This window comes from Camponotus vicinus, unplaced genomic scaffold (genome assembly GCF_025532165.1).
Source record: "Camponotus vicinus isolate PSW18456_S1 unplaced genomic scaffold, iyCamVici1.0 SCAF_13, whole genome shotgun sequence".
Taxonomy (NCBI): Eukaryota; Metazoa; Arthropoda; class Insecta; order Hymenoptera; family Formicidae; genus Camponotus; species Camponotus vicinus.
The window spans coordinates 5,548,711-5,563,411 of NW_028141949.1; the positions used below are offsets into that span (position 1 = coordinate 5,548,711).

General features: G+C 28.2%; 1 long non-coding RNA gene across 1 annotated transcript; it reads right to left on the reverse strand.

The window, feature by feature from the left end:
• Positions 1 to 5,285: 5,285 nt before the first annotated feature.
• On the reverse strand, positions 5,286 to 7,295 carry LOC145964245 (uncharacterized). Its single transcript, XR_014436385.1, has 3 exons — positions 6,160 to 7,295; positions 5,767 to 5,837; positions 5,286 to 5,472 (listed from the first exon to the last, which is right to left on the reverse strand). It is a non-coding gene; the product is annotated as an uncharacterized LOC145964245 (long non-coding RNA).
• Positions 7,296 to 14,701: the final 7,406 nt, after the last annotated feature.

A 14,701-nucleotide genomic window follows, 5' to 3' on the forward strand; every position in this document is an offset into this window, starting at 1 on the left:
ATGCATTTTTATCCAATGCATCTTCTTCTTCAAATCTTTGCAGTGCTATGATCTGTCGCATTCCCAAGACCATATTAGGGTGTTAGTGCTTCTTTCTTCTTATGATTTTATCATTCTTTTACTTCTATCTTATTCAAAAAATATAATAAATATTAATTATTATAATTATAATATATTATAATATAATTATTACATTAATAATTATTAATATAATAATTATAATTATGGTATCTCTCTTAGTCTGACTCTTTCCCTTTGACCTATCCGGCATGGGTGACCCTACCAATAATTAAGGCCGGTGTTCATATAGTCTTATATTTAAGATCGTTTTAAGTAAAATTTAGAAAATGTTTGTTATTTCATTGAAATTGAACAGAATCTTAATCCTAAGATCATATTCAAGATGATTAAATATAAAAACAGATTGTATGAATACCGGCCTAATTACCGCCGGCATAGCTCTCCGGATCATTAAAGTACTCAAACCTCCTCACCCGGCAAATGCCTTCGTTAAGGTGGAGATACCATCGAGGAGGTAAAATTTTTTTACTTTATTTTCTTTTAATAGTGTAGGTTTTTCAAATTTTCCAAATAGAAAACAATACAAAGAATTTATAAAATATTATAGAGTATAATTACATAGCTTGCAGTCATATAAAAATATATTACAAAATATATATTATAATTATAGTACAATTTATAAATTGGTGATGCTATCAACATCAAATAAATATGTATTCGAATTTATACAAATATTTTCAATAATACGGATAATGATGTTGAGAGCATTAACATACACGCTTGGACTTACAATAATATTGTATATATGTATATGGAAAGAAAAAGAAAGGAAAGTTTGGAGAGTAAGACAATTTTTCGAAAAATGAAAATATTGCAAGATATATTTTCCATTTTTCGACTTTTATTCAAGATTTATTCTCTATTGTAAGTGTTATAAATAACTTTTACACATAATTTTGTTATCATTTTCACAATAGTATAACTTAATACATAATATTTTACTTTAGCTCGAAATACAATATAGTTATAAAATATAAATTACAAAATTAATTTAATATATAATGATACAATCAAATTGAAAGTCTATAATGTATAACAATAACAATAATAAATTATATATACATAATATATATATATATAATACATAAATAAATTGTTAATATATAAAATTTTACATTATTGTTAATATATAAAATTAATAATACATAAGATAATACATAAAATTTTTCGTTGAAAACATGTAGTATATAATACATAATTATAACAATAAAATATACATTATATATAATACATAAAATAATACATAAAAAATTGTTATGTAGAATATATACATAGATTATTTTACTATATATTACACGAAAATATCCGCAATACGTACAACGTAAAATTGATTAGAAATTTTTAGATTAGCGTAACTGATCATCTATCGCGACTAAAAGAATCATTAATAAATTTATCGATTATGTTCCTCTCAATTAAGAAAGAGTAACTTTAATGCGGAATTTTAATGCGTTTTGTAAGATTTTCTAAAAAAAATGTTCGATGACGCGAAAAGATAAGTAAAACTTCGATGTTACCCAATGATTAAATCAGAGAAAAAATCGCGGTTTAAATTTCGCGAATATATATGATAAATAAATAAATTAATAATAATAGTAATATTTAATCACAATACATATAATTTCTATAATAATCGGAATACCCACGTGCGCACACGCAATATAATTATTATCATTTTGTGCTACAATAAAAATATTGCAACATTAGAGGCGCATTTTAATTATAATTTGTACAATATTATAATTATAATATACGTAAGGAATGAAACGCGGATGCAGAACCTAATACTCGATTTCTTTTCAAATATACAATTTCATGTAAATTTCGCGATCAAAAGTAAAATATATATCTTGTTCCGCGGACAATTGCAAACAGGCTAAACTTTAATGTTCCTTAAAATAATCGCGTTATCGCCACGTTCAACGAAGGATAACTGGCCCAACGATTAGACCAGATCAAAATCCCTCTGCCGGGTGACACGCTGGTTAATATCTGACAGAGAGAAGAACGATCCTAAAAGTGGAAAGCGACTTCAATTTGTCTTATTTCTTCTATTTCGGATCTCGCGAAATCGATTCACAACGAATAGTTAAGTGATTCATTAAACATCAGAAGTCCCTCTACAGGAAGGAACGAATCCCCGATCCTCCTGATTGCTCCCGATAACAGTGATTTCGGCAGCGGATTAACGACTGTTACCCTTCTTATCATTTTCAATATATGAGATTAAAATTCGCGTGAAAAAAACATGTTCTTCGATTTTAAGAAATATCTTTTTTTACAAAATAATGACTGGATATAATGATTTTTATATACATGTTACAATCAAGTATATTTAGAAAAAATGAAATACATGCGCTTTTATCGTTGCTTGGTTAAATATGTGAATAATAATTTTAGGGTACCAAATGTGCTCGAGACAAATCAAATCTGATAACAGTGAGATTAAAAAAAAAATTCAATTTGAATATTTAGCAACATCAAATGAAAGATTATCAAGGAATTAATTTTTCTGTGGCATTTAACAGTTAACACTTAGCACGTAACAATAATTTGCAGACATCTTATTGATATCAGAGTACCCATTCGATTTGTCTCGAATTTTTTAATTACTCACACATTTTATATTATATCATGCATTCCTAATATATTATTAAGAATAATATAAAAAAATAGTTTTTCAAATATGTCACAACTTACGCACATGTATTTTATTATATATACACTCTTATCTAAAATAAACTATAATTATAATATACTGAGATAGTGAAGCATCCAGTGATCCCTGCAAGTGGTTTCTTAAAAGAGACCAAAAATAAAATTAATTCAAAATTAATTAATAAAATATACTTGTTTGTAACCATAACTTTTCAAATAATAAAAAATTTGCACAAAAAAGTCTGCAAAAACTTATTAAATGAAATTTATATTTGAAAAAGTGAATTTTATTTATTATATCCATTTTTAAACTATTATTAAATATTTTCATTATTGATATTAATAGAAAAGATATTAATGGAAGAACATTTTTGACAAAAAAAAGGAAAATATATCTTCTCTCAAAATATATTTAATGAATTTTGTGATTCGATTTCAGACACTGTACGGTGATCGTCGTTAAATCACTGCCAAAAACACTGTTTTCAGGAACCGCCAAGAAAACCTGGGTTTAATTCCAACTCTGTAATGGAAACTCCCAATTTTTAATGAAGCACCGAACTAAACGTTGCGGATAAATTCCCAAAACCGACAAGAAATAACTCTCCACAATGAAAATCGTTTCGACTATCCGCCAGTACGAACCGTGCATTTGCTAGCGTCCACTTGACATGAGGGATAGCGATAAGGCTTCTTCGCCCAGACAGCGATCACGTCCAAAAACGTGAAAATAACGCAATTGTTTGCAATATAATTTATTATAAAATCGTTCAATAAATATTTAACGCGATACGAAATACATTTCCGATACGAAATACATCCTCGAAATACATTTAATTGAAAACGATAATCAAAGAAAATTATTTCGTTTTACAGATTTTAATTTCCGCGTGATCGATAATATTTAATCTTTCGCAATATTTTATTTTCGAATATACTTGTGTTTTTGTAATATTAAAAGCGCGACAAATTTTACGAGTAAAAAGCTAATATCTAATTATTGGGTTAACATCGTGTTTCCTTTGATACTTTTTTTTTAATAATCTTTATTATGTAAAAGAATTTTTTATTTGCAGTATTTTGAATTTACAGTATTTGCGCGATTAGGAAAATTTCTCGAATTTATTAATAATTTTTTAGTATAAAAAGTAAGTTATCCAAATACCTTAATAATTTTACAATTCAAATATTCAAATATATATTAAATGTGTTAATTCAACAAATTTTGTTATTGTACGTATTCTTCTAATTTCGTGTAATGTACAATAGATTTCTTTTACATTATTACAATTAGACATTATTACAATTTATATACATTTGTGCAGAAAATTATGAAAAATAAAAAATAATACAATTTATATTATAGATGCTATTAGTATCAATATTCTCAACATAAGGAAATTGCCAAATTTTTATTATTTGAAATGATTAATCAATGATAATCAATGTATATAGATTTAAATAACTTAGAAAAAAAATTATTTAGTTTGAATTACTTTTTATTCTCAATATTTTATCAAATAAATATTATCATATTAGATACTAATAACATTCACATTTGAATTCAAGTGATAAAATAAATTATTAATACAGTTTATAAAAAATAAAATATTAAATCTAATACATGTTATACGTATAATAAAATGCAACTTAAATGTATATTATGTATTTAAGTTACATTTTTTACATTTTCCATACATTAATTTTTTATTTTTATTTATAATTTTTTTATAATCAATTTCAATTCTTTACATATAATTTATTTAATTTTATACAAAATAAATTATATGAAAATACTCCTAAAAATAACATATTTTTATGTCTTTTTTCCTGAAAATAAATTTAATTTTTATATGCCCTAATAGCCCTAATAACCCTAACAGACCTAACAGTCCTAACAGCTCTAACAGTCCTAACAGACCTAATAATTATGTTTTTCCCTTAAAATAAATTTAATTTTTATATGCCCTAATAGTCCTAACAGCCCTAACAGCCCTAACAGCCCTAACAGACCTAACAGTCCTAGCCGCCCTACTTGTTGGCTTACACCAGCAAAAATTCGCGATAAGGTGAAATAAGGGGAACCCTAATTAGAAATCCGCGATAATGAGGAATTTAAGGAGTCTTAACCGAAAATCCGCGATAAAATTTAGGCCTTAGCCGCGCAACACATCTTTTGGCCAATATTGACCATGTAAATATTTTTCAAGCCAGTTATCTCTACTTCTGGCCATTCATCCTGACGACTAATTTGTTTAAAAAACGATCGTGCGATATTATGATCGTTTCTTTAACGCACGTTATTCAGTCGTCAAAAATTGCAAAATATAAATCATCATGCATATATAAAATATAATTAGCATGCATTTTAACTCTCGGTCGGCGGGTTACTTATAAATATCTTTATCTTATAGATTAAATATTTAAATATTTACATATTAAAAATCTATATTTTTAAAATTATTTTTTATAAAGGCCGATATATATAATGGAAATAAATAATTTCATGTATATGTCTCTCGTAAAATTACAATAAAAATCATCTATATCTTTATTTTAAAAATTTTTCCTTTACTTTTTCACTTTAATTTTTACACGCGTATTGTCCCGCCAACCGAGAGTTAGAAGCAACGGATTTCTTCATGCATTTACAAATCCTTTGCTTCAAAATAAAAGATTGTCACTTACCGGCACTGATGCGCAACAGCGGAGTTGATATTGAAGCTACGTTGTCTGTAACATACAAATATAAAATACAAATTATAACAATGTTTAAAATAATTAATATTTTAAGAAATTATTATTGGACTCATTGAATTTTATATCCGATGCACGCAATTATAAATAGATATACAAATATTAAATAATTTTATAATTAATTAATATTTTTAAGTAGAAACTTTTATAGAAAGAATTATACAAAAATTTTCTCAATTTTTTCTTATTTAAATCATTCATATAAATCAAATTAATAAATTAAATTAATTTACTTATTTATACACAATTAATAAAAATAATAATACTCACCATCAGGTTGTTCCGCTGGTGCAGGATGCCTTTCCTAGGCCTGCTCCTCCTCTCAGATCATTTGGGTCGATCTATAACATACAAATAGAAGATCTAAATTATAATAACGTTCAAAATAATTAATATTTCAAAAATTATTGCATTGAATTTTATATTCGATGCATATAATAATAGCAGATTAATAAAATAATTCTATAAATTTTAGAAACAAAAACATTATTAATAATCCTTTAATAATTTCATAAAAGCTTGTATCTTTACAAGATCTTTTTCTTCAATTCTCTCTTATTTAAATCATATAAATAAAAATCAAATTACACGATTAATTGTTTAAATTTTAATAAATATATTCAATATTTCATATATATAATTGCAAATAAATAAACTATTTACCAGAAGGTTGCTCTGCCGGCGCCCGATGCCTCTCCTAGGCCTCCTCCTCCTCTCAGTTAGACGCGCGATACTTAACGGCACTCCCGCACTCACGAGCGATATTTTTATATCGCTATTTTCGCACTTTTACGCGCGATACTAAACGGTTTCCGCACTATTTCGGTACGATAAAAAATTTTCTATTTAGTCGCGCGATGTATATACTTAATATGTGTATACTTTGAACGGCACTCCCGGTTTCGGTACGAGCGAAAATCCCATTTCACTTATGAGAATCAGCTTCGAGCCAACAGGTCGGGAATGCAACGATACAATGAGCAAGGACTAAGCCCAAACCGGAAAGAAGACGAAACGATTGACGGAAATAGAGGAAAATGAATTTCACCAACTCTTTTTCGCGCATAATTATCCTATCTCGTACCGAACCTGGACCCGCTAAGCACGATTTCAGGTGCTTCGCCCGGAACACGAAGTTTCCCGCAATGCAGGATATGGCTACACCAGGCTGGTAGACGGCAAAAGAAGAGGATACCCACATTTTTTAAATGCTAACATTCAGCAATTTAGAAAATGGGGAGGCAACCCCTTTTACCGAGCGAAAATCGTGCCTAGGGGAATCCACTCGACTCCTCGACAGGGTTAACACACGCAGTGCGTGTGGCTGTAGACGAGCAAAGAGAAGGAACCCATTGACGACCATTCCGAGCAATCGATCGAGTTCTAACTAATTCGAGCCGAATCACTTGACGAAGCACGAAGCACGAGTGTACGTTGTAGAGCAACGTGTGCAAACTCGAAATCCTAGTTAGTTGGCATCAGAAGTAGAGACTCGTGACAATAATGAAATTGGGATTTTTATACGAAAAGTCCAACGCGGAAGCGCGAAAACGCGATGACGCGAGAAAGCTAAACGCGAAAACGCGGTAACGAAACGCCGCCGTCCGCGACACGTTGACGGCACCGACGACGGAAAGTCGACGACGCGTGCCACATATGAGCCATTGTGCGACTCGTGGCAATGCTGTGCTGGGTACTTAGCTTCCCCTTCAGGCTCCTTGAGATTTATCCTAAATTAAAAAATTTAAAATAAACCTCAAGGCACCATCCAAGTACTGAGCCACCCCACCGCGTCAAGGTGTACCCATAGAGGGGTGGATTATATACATTTATAATATAACGTATAATTTGTGTGAAATTTATTTTATAATTGAAAAATTATCTATATAGCACCTCTCTTTTTTCTCGATTAATAAAGAGAAAGATGCAGATATGTTTCTAAAAAACAAGCTTCAAATCCTGATAATTCACCTTTTAATTAAAAAATAAATTATAAAATATATATAAAATATATATAATAATTATAAAATATATATTATAAAATTATATAGTATACATATCACACAATTCAAATTTATTTAAAATATTGTATCGAAAATTAATTATTAGTCATTTGATCTATTATTATTCGTGATGCGAGATTATATTTGAATATAAGAAATGTACATGTGAGAATCATAATGAAAATAATTATTGCTTGAAAATATATTATAATGAGATATTAGTTAATAATTATCTATTTTCGTCGCTTTGATTTTTATTTTGAGAATGAATAAATTGTGCGAAATATTTAGTTCAGTAAATAACTTTGACCACTTTGACACATTTATAAATCTTTAACCGTGAAGTTAATTAATCTCAATTTAAATTGTATTGAGATTGAGATTGTTTAAAAGTTGAATGAGAAATAAAACATCGAATAAAACACACTTAATCTTTAAGTATCGTTAAAGAAATAATTATTCTTATAAAGATCAGAATAAAATAATTTATATAATTTTAATTCTTGTTACACACTTTTATTTTTAAGTCAATACGCCAAAAATTAAATACAAATATAATCAATTAATACTCTTATAGATCTATTCTTTATAAATCTCAAAATAATTCATTTTGTAAAACTAATTATTACACGCATTTTTTTATCTTTTAAGAGAGATTTATCTCTGATATTAATATTTTAAATATAAAGCTAGCAAAAAAATATTTTTTTTATTATAAATTTTTGAAAAATATAATTTTAATAAGGAGAGCATGTTAATTTTTATGTAAATATGAAATATTTAAATAATTATATTATTTTAAAAATATTTTATAAAATATTAACATATTTCTATATAAAAGTATTAATTAATAATAAAACTATTATGGATACTTTATTGTAGATACTTCAAATGTGTTAAAATAAAACCTGGAATATTTTATACATGCATTATATTTTGTGATTTTTAGAGCGAATTATATATATTATCGAGATAATAAGCAATAAAAAATAATAAGCAATATATCTATTTTGAAAATAATATATATAAATAATAAATAATTTTTATAAATTACTCACCGCATATCTCTCTGGCTGCTTCAGGCTCTATCACTGCTCTCTGGCTGGCCAATACTTTTCCAGATGTCCTTCTCCTTTCTTTTTCATCTTTTGCTGTTTCCTCGTAGCACTGATATTCACTCGCGAACAAACAATTAATTATATTTAACCATATATAGAAACGATTGCGAGACACTTTGCACAGCACTCCCGATCGCGGAATAATTACGAGAAACGCACTTTAATATATCGTATAAGGGATAGAAAAGTACGATTCGCTCTTTTTATATGAGCTCAAATTAAATACTAACTCGTTACAAATGTTGTTTTCATTATATATATATATATATATATATATATATATATATATATATATATATATATATATATATGCATATACATGTATATTAATCCGAATTATAAGTTCGAAAGTTTAATATAGTAATTGAAAGTCATGATACAATAGTCGTTCAATTAATAATTAATTTAACAACGTAATTTTAAGACGTACACATTTTTCGCACTACCATCCTTATTGCTCGAGTGTCGCCGCATGAATGATACCAAGCCCGTGTAACATAAACACTAGCGCGTTACTGTTTACGTTGTCAAGGCCGAACACCGTGTTATTATTCGTTCCTCGAAATATATTCTACGTATTTTAATACAACGAACAATGTTTTGATATTGATCGCGATCGTGTCTAGAAAAGGAATTTTTGACGGAGCGTCTCGCACCATTATTTACTCCTTGAGTGTCGTCGCGCGAATGATAATAGAGCCGAAAAAATTAATCTGACATACGTCACCAAGACCGAAAACCGCTATTGTTTACGCCCCCAAGGTCGATGTTATTGTCTGTTCATTATCGAAATATGTTACGTACTTTAATACATATATACGTGAATATATTAAAGTATATAGAAGTATTTTAGATTATATTAGATTTTTTAATTATATGATTATTAAAAGATTAATGGAATCTTTCATTAATATTAATTGTTTCCACGATTCAATTGTTTTATTTGGAATTTAACTCTGCACCCTGTAATATAGTAATATTTAGTTATATATAGAAACGATCGCGAGATACTTTGCACGGCACTTCCGATCGCGGAATAATTACGAGAAACGCATTGAGAGAAGTACGATTCGCTCTTTTTATATGAGATCAAATTAAATACTAACTCGTTACAAACGTTGTTTTCATTATTGATATATATATATATATATATATATATATATATATATATATATATATGCATATACATGTATATTAATACGAATTATAGATTCGAAAGTTTAATATAGTAATTGAAAGTCATGATACAATAGTCGTTTAATTAATAATTAATTTAACAACGTAATTTTACGACGTACACATTTCTCGCACTACCATCCTTATTGCTCGAGTGTCGCCGCATGAATGATACCAAGCCCGTGTAACATAAACACTAGCGCGTTACTGTTTACGTTGTCAAGGCCGAACACCGTGTTATTATTCGTTCCTCGAAATATATTCTACGTATTTTAATACAACGAACAATGTTTTGATATTGATCGCGATCGTGTCTAGAAAAGGAATTTTTGACGGAGCGTCTCGCACCATTATTTACTCCTTGAGTGTCGTCGCGCGAATGATAATAGAGCCGAAAAAATTAATCTGACATACGTCACCAAGACCGAAAACCGCTATTGTTTACGCCCCCAAGGTCGATGTTATTGTCTGTTCATTATCGAAATATGTTACGTACTTTAATACATATATACGTGAATATATTAAAGTATATAGAAGTATTTTAGATTATATTAGATTTTTTAATTATATGATTATTAAAAGATTAATGGAATCTTTCATTAATATTAATTGTTTCCACGATTCAATTGTTTTATTTGGAATTTAACTCTGCACCCTGTAATATAGTAATATTTAGTTATATATAGAAACGATCGCGAGATACTTTGCACGGCACTTCCGATCGCGGAATAATTACGAGAAACGCATTGAGAGAAGTACGATTCGCTCTTTTTATATGAGATCAAATTAAATACTAACTCGTTACAAACGTTGTTTTCATTATTGATATATATATATATATATATATATATATATATATATATATATATATATGCATATACATGTATATTAATACGAATTATAGATTCGAAAGTTTAATATAGTAATTGAAAGTCATGATACAATAGTCGTTTAATTAATAATTAATTTAACAACGTAATTTTACGACGTACACATTTCTCGCACTACCATCCTTATTGCTCGAGTGTCGCCGCATGAATGATACCAAGCCGTGTAACATAAACACTAGCGCGTTACTGTTTACGTTGTCAAGGCCGAACACCGTGTTATTATTCGTTCCTCGAAATATATTCTACGTATTTTAATACAACGAACAATGTTTTGATATTGATCGCGATCGTGTCTAGAAAAGGAATTTTTGACGGAGCGTCGCGCACCATTATTTACTCCTTGAGTGTCGTCGCGCGAATGATAATAGAGCCGAAAAAATTAATCTGACATACGTCACCAAGACCGAAAACCGCTATTGTTTACGCCCCCAAGGTCGATGTTATTGTCTGTTCATTATCGAAATATGTTACGTACTTTAATACATATATACGTGACTATATTAAAGTATATAGAAGTATTTTAGATTATATTAGATTTTTTAATTATATGATTATTAAAAGATTAATGGAATCTTTCATTAATATTAATTGTTTCCACGATTCAATTGTTTTATTTGGAATTTAACTCTGCACCCTGTAATATAGTAATATTTAGTTATATATAGAAACGATCGCGAGATACTTTGCACGGCACTTCCGATCGCGGAATAATTACGAGAAACGCATTGAGAGAAGTACGATTCGCTCTTTTTATATGAGATCAAATTAAATACTAACTCGTTACAAACGTTGTTTTCATTATTGATATATATATATATATATATATATATATATATATATATATATATATATATATGCATATACATGTATATTAATACGAATTATAGATTCGAAAGTTTAATATAGTAATTGAAAGTCATGATACAATAGTCGTTTAATTAATAATTGATTTAACAACGTAATTTTACGACGTACATATTTCGCACTACCATCCTTATTGCTCGAGTGTCGCCGCATGAATGATACTAAGACCGTGTGAGATAAACACTAGCACGTTACTGTTTACGTTGTCAAGGCCGAACACCGTGTTATTATTCGTTCCTCGAAATATATTCTACATATTTTAATACAACAAACAATGTTTTGATATTGATCGCGATCGTGTCTAGAAAAGGAATTTTTAACGGAGCGTCTCGCACCATTATTTACTCTTTGAGTGTCGTCGCACGAATAATAATAGAGTCGAAAAAATTAATCTGACATACGTCGCCAAGGCCGAAAACCGTGTTATTATTATTTTTTTTATCGAAACATTTTTCAAGACTATGGCAAATAAACATTAGCCCGCTATTGTTTACGCCCCCAAGGTCGATGTTATTGTCTGTTCATTATCGAAATATGTTACGTACTTTAATACATATATACGTGAATATATTATAGTATATAGAAGTATTTTAGATTATATTAGATTTTTTAATTATATGATTATTAAAAGATTAATGAAGCCTTTCATTAATGTTAATTGTTTCCACGATTCAATTGTTTTATTTGGAGTTTAACTCTGCACCCTATAATATAGTAATATTTAGTTATATATAGAAACGATCGCGAGATACTTTGCACGGCACTTCCGATCGCAAAATAATCATACGAGATACATATTTTATTATATTGTGAGAGAGGAACACAAAAAATATTACAATTCGCTCGACATTTAAACGAAGCAAAATCATACACCACTCGATTTTTACACTAATAATGATATTTCTATTTATTGATGTATAATATATTTGCACAATAACGTGAATCATCAGATTGAAATATTAAAGTAATTAATTGTTAATTACAATAGTCGTAGCGAATTATATTTCAATACTAATCGCGATAGCGTTTAGGAAAAGAATTCAATAATACAAAGCGTTTTGTATCACTACTTTACCGTTGGAATGTGCCGTGTGAATGATACAAAGTCTATGTATTTGTAATTTTTGCCCCTTTCGTTTCAATTTTTATTTGGAATAATGAAGGATCGCGTTTCGATGAATTTATCATCATATAGTTTCATGTTATTTATTAAGAGTTAATTAATTATTAATTGTAATAGTCGTAGGGAATTACGTGTATATTTCGATACTAATCGTGATCGCACTTTTAGGAAAAGAATTCAATAATACGAAGTGTTTCATATCACTACTTTACTACTGGAATGTCGCCATGCGAATGATACAAGGTCTTCGCCTATGTAAACAATAGCGCGCTACGTCATCAAGGCCGAACGTGTTATTGACCTCGCTGCCGAAATATTTTACGCGTACTGTGACGTATATATACGAGAATTAAATTTATATACAAATATATTTTTAATTTCACGCACACGTGCACTCAGATTAATTATTTATTAAACGATTAATATACCTCACAAGGCTTTCCGTTATATTAATTATTCGATTTTGCCATTCGATCGTTTTACTGCGCATTCTCAGTCGAATTATATATATTTAGATCATCAAATAATTATATGATAAAGCATCGGACGAAATATTCTTAATTATAAATATTAATAGAAGAATAATAATTATTGTTTGTGAGGATTGCAACAAAATAATTTATAATTTTGATTCCCGTCACACACATCGATTCTTAATTATATTCGATTCTTTTTAATTGCTTAATTAAATGAACGCATCACGCGAAATACGTGTTTCGAAATTATATTCCAATCGTATAATCGAATATTTCAAATAATAGAAAGAGCAATGGTCAAATTAACGATTTATTAATAATAAAATTGTAACTCACGAATATATTCCATTTATTCCATACGTTAACATGGCGGCAACAATGAATAAATTTTTAAAATAAATAATCAGTATATCGAAACAGTTTTACCGATTTAATTACTGATATAAAAACTGATCAATTGACCAGTTGGTGAAACTATTTCAATATACTGGTTATTTACTTAAAAGAATTGTTATATGACGAATTGTTATATTATGTTTATGCGCGTCACGCGTTCGAACTAAATTTTGACTTCTCGCGGGAAGACTCGAGTCGTTCGTTGAGAATCGATCCTACAAAACGCGATTGTTCTTTATAATTTTTGCAATTAGTGATTATTAATTTGTACGATTTTTATTTACACAGCGAGTAACGCGTTTTGATTTTGATTTCAATTAATGTCGAGTGAGTCATAACTTTTTGAGATTTATTGCATTATTATCACGTAGCAAAATGACAAAAGGCATGGTGTAACGTCGCGAGTGTTGTACAAAGCGTAAATTTCTGTATGATCGTATGCTGATTAGTGCGTAATTACATTTTTCGTAAATGAATATTAAATGAGTGCCATAAAGGAGCAGAAAAAAATAAATGAGAGAAATGAAGAAAATAACCCATTGACCGCATCGTGCGATAGCAAATAATCGTGAGTAATTTATAACCTATTTTATTTTATTATATTTATTATTTGTGAAATTAATTATTTGCTTTTATCTTTAATAATAATTTATTTGACCAATGTGAAATATTAAAATATTCTATATGTATTATATATTATGAATATATTCTATATGTATATATAAACTTTAAATTATATAAAATATTAAATGATATTAATATACATAAATATAAATAAATATACATGTATGTATATTTTAATATTATTTAAAATTAATAATGATTAAAATAAAAAATGGATTTTCGTTTATAGTATTCCACAAAAGTACATATATTTAAAAAAAAATCTAATTGCATTCAACAATTTTCCTAAATCTTAATTATTTGCTTTATTACCACTTTGTGTATGACTTGAGTTTATTGTTATTAAATTACATTTATTGAATACTATAATTCTGCTCTTCCGCATCGTACCGATAAGAATTAATTTATTTTTATTTCATAAAAAATTTAAGTATCTTATCGTATTTTTATTGTTTATATATACATGTAATTATTTCTGCACAAATCCATTTAATATCTCGGAGTAAATTAAAAATTTTTTCTCCTCTTTAATAAT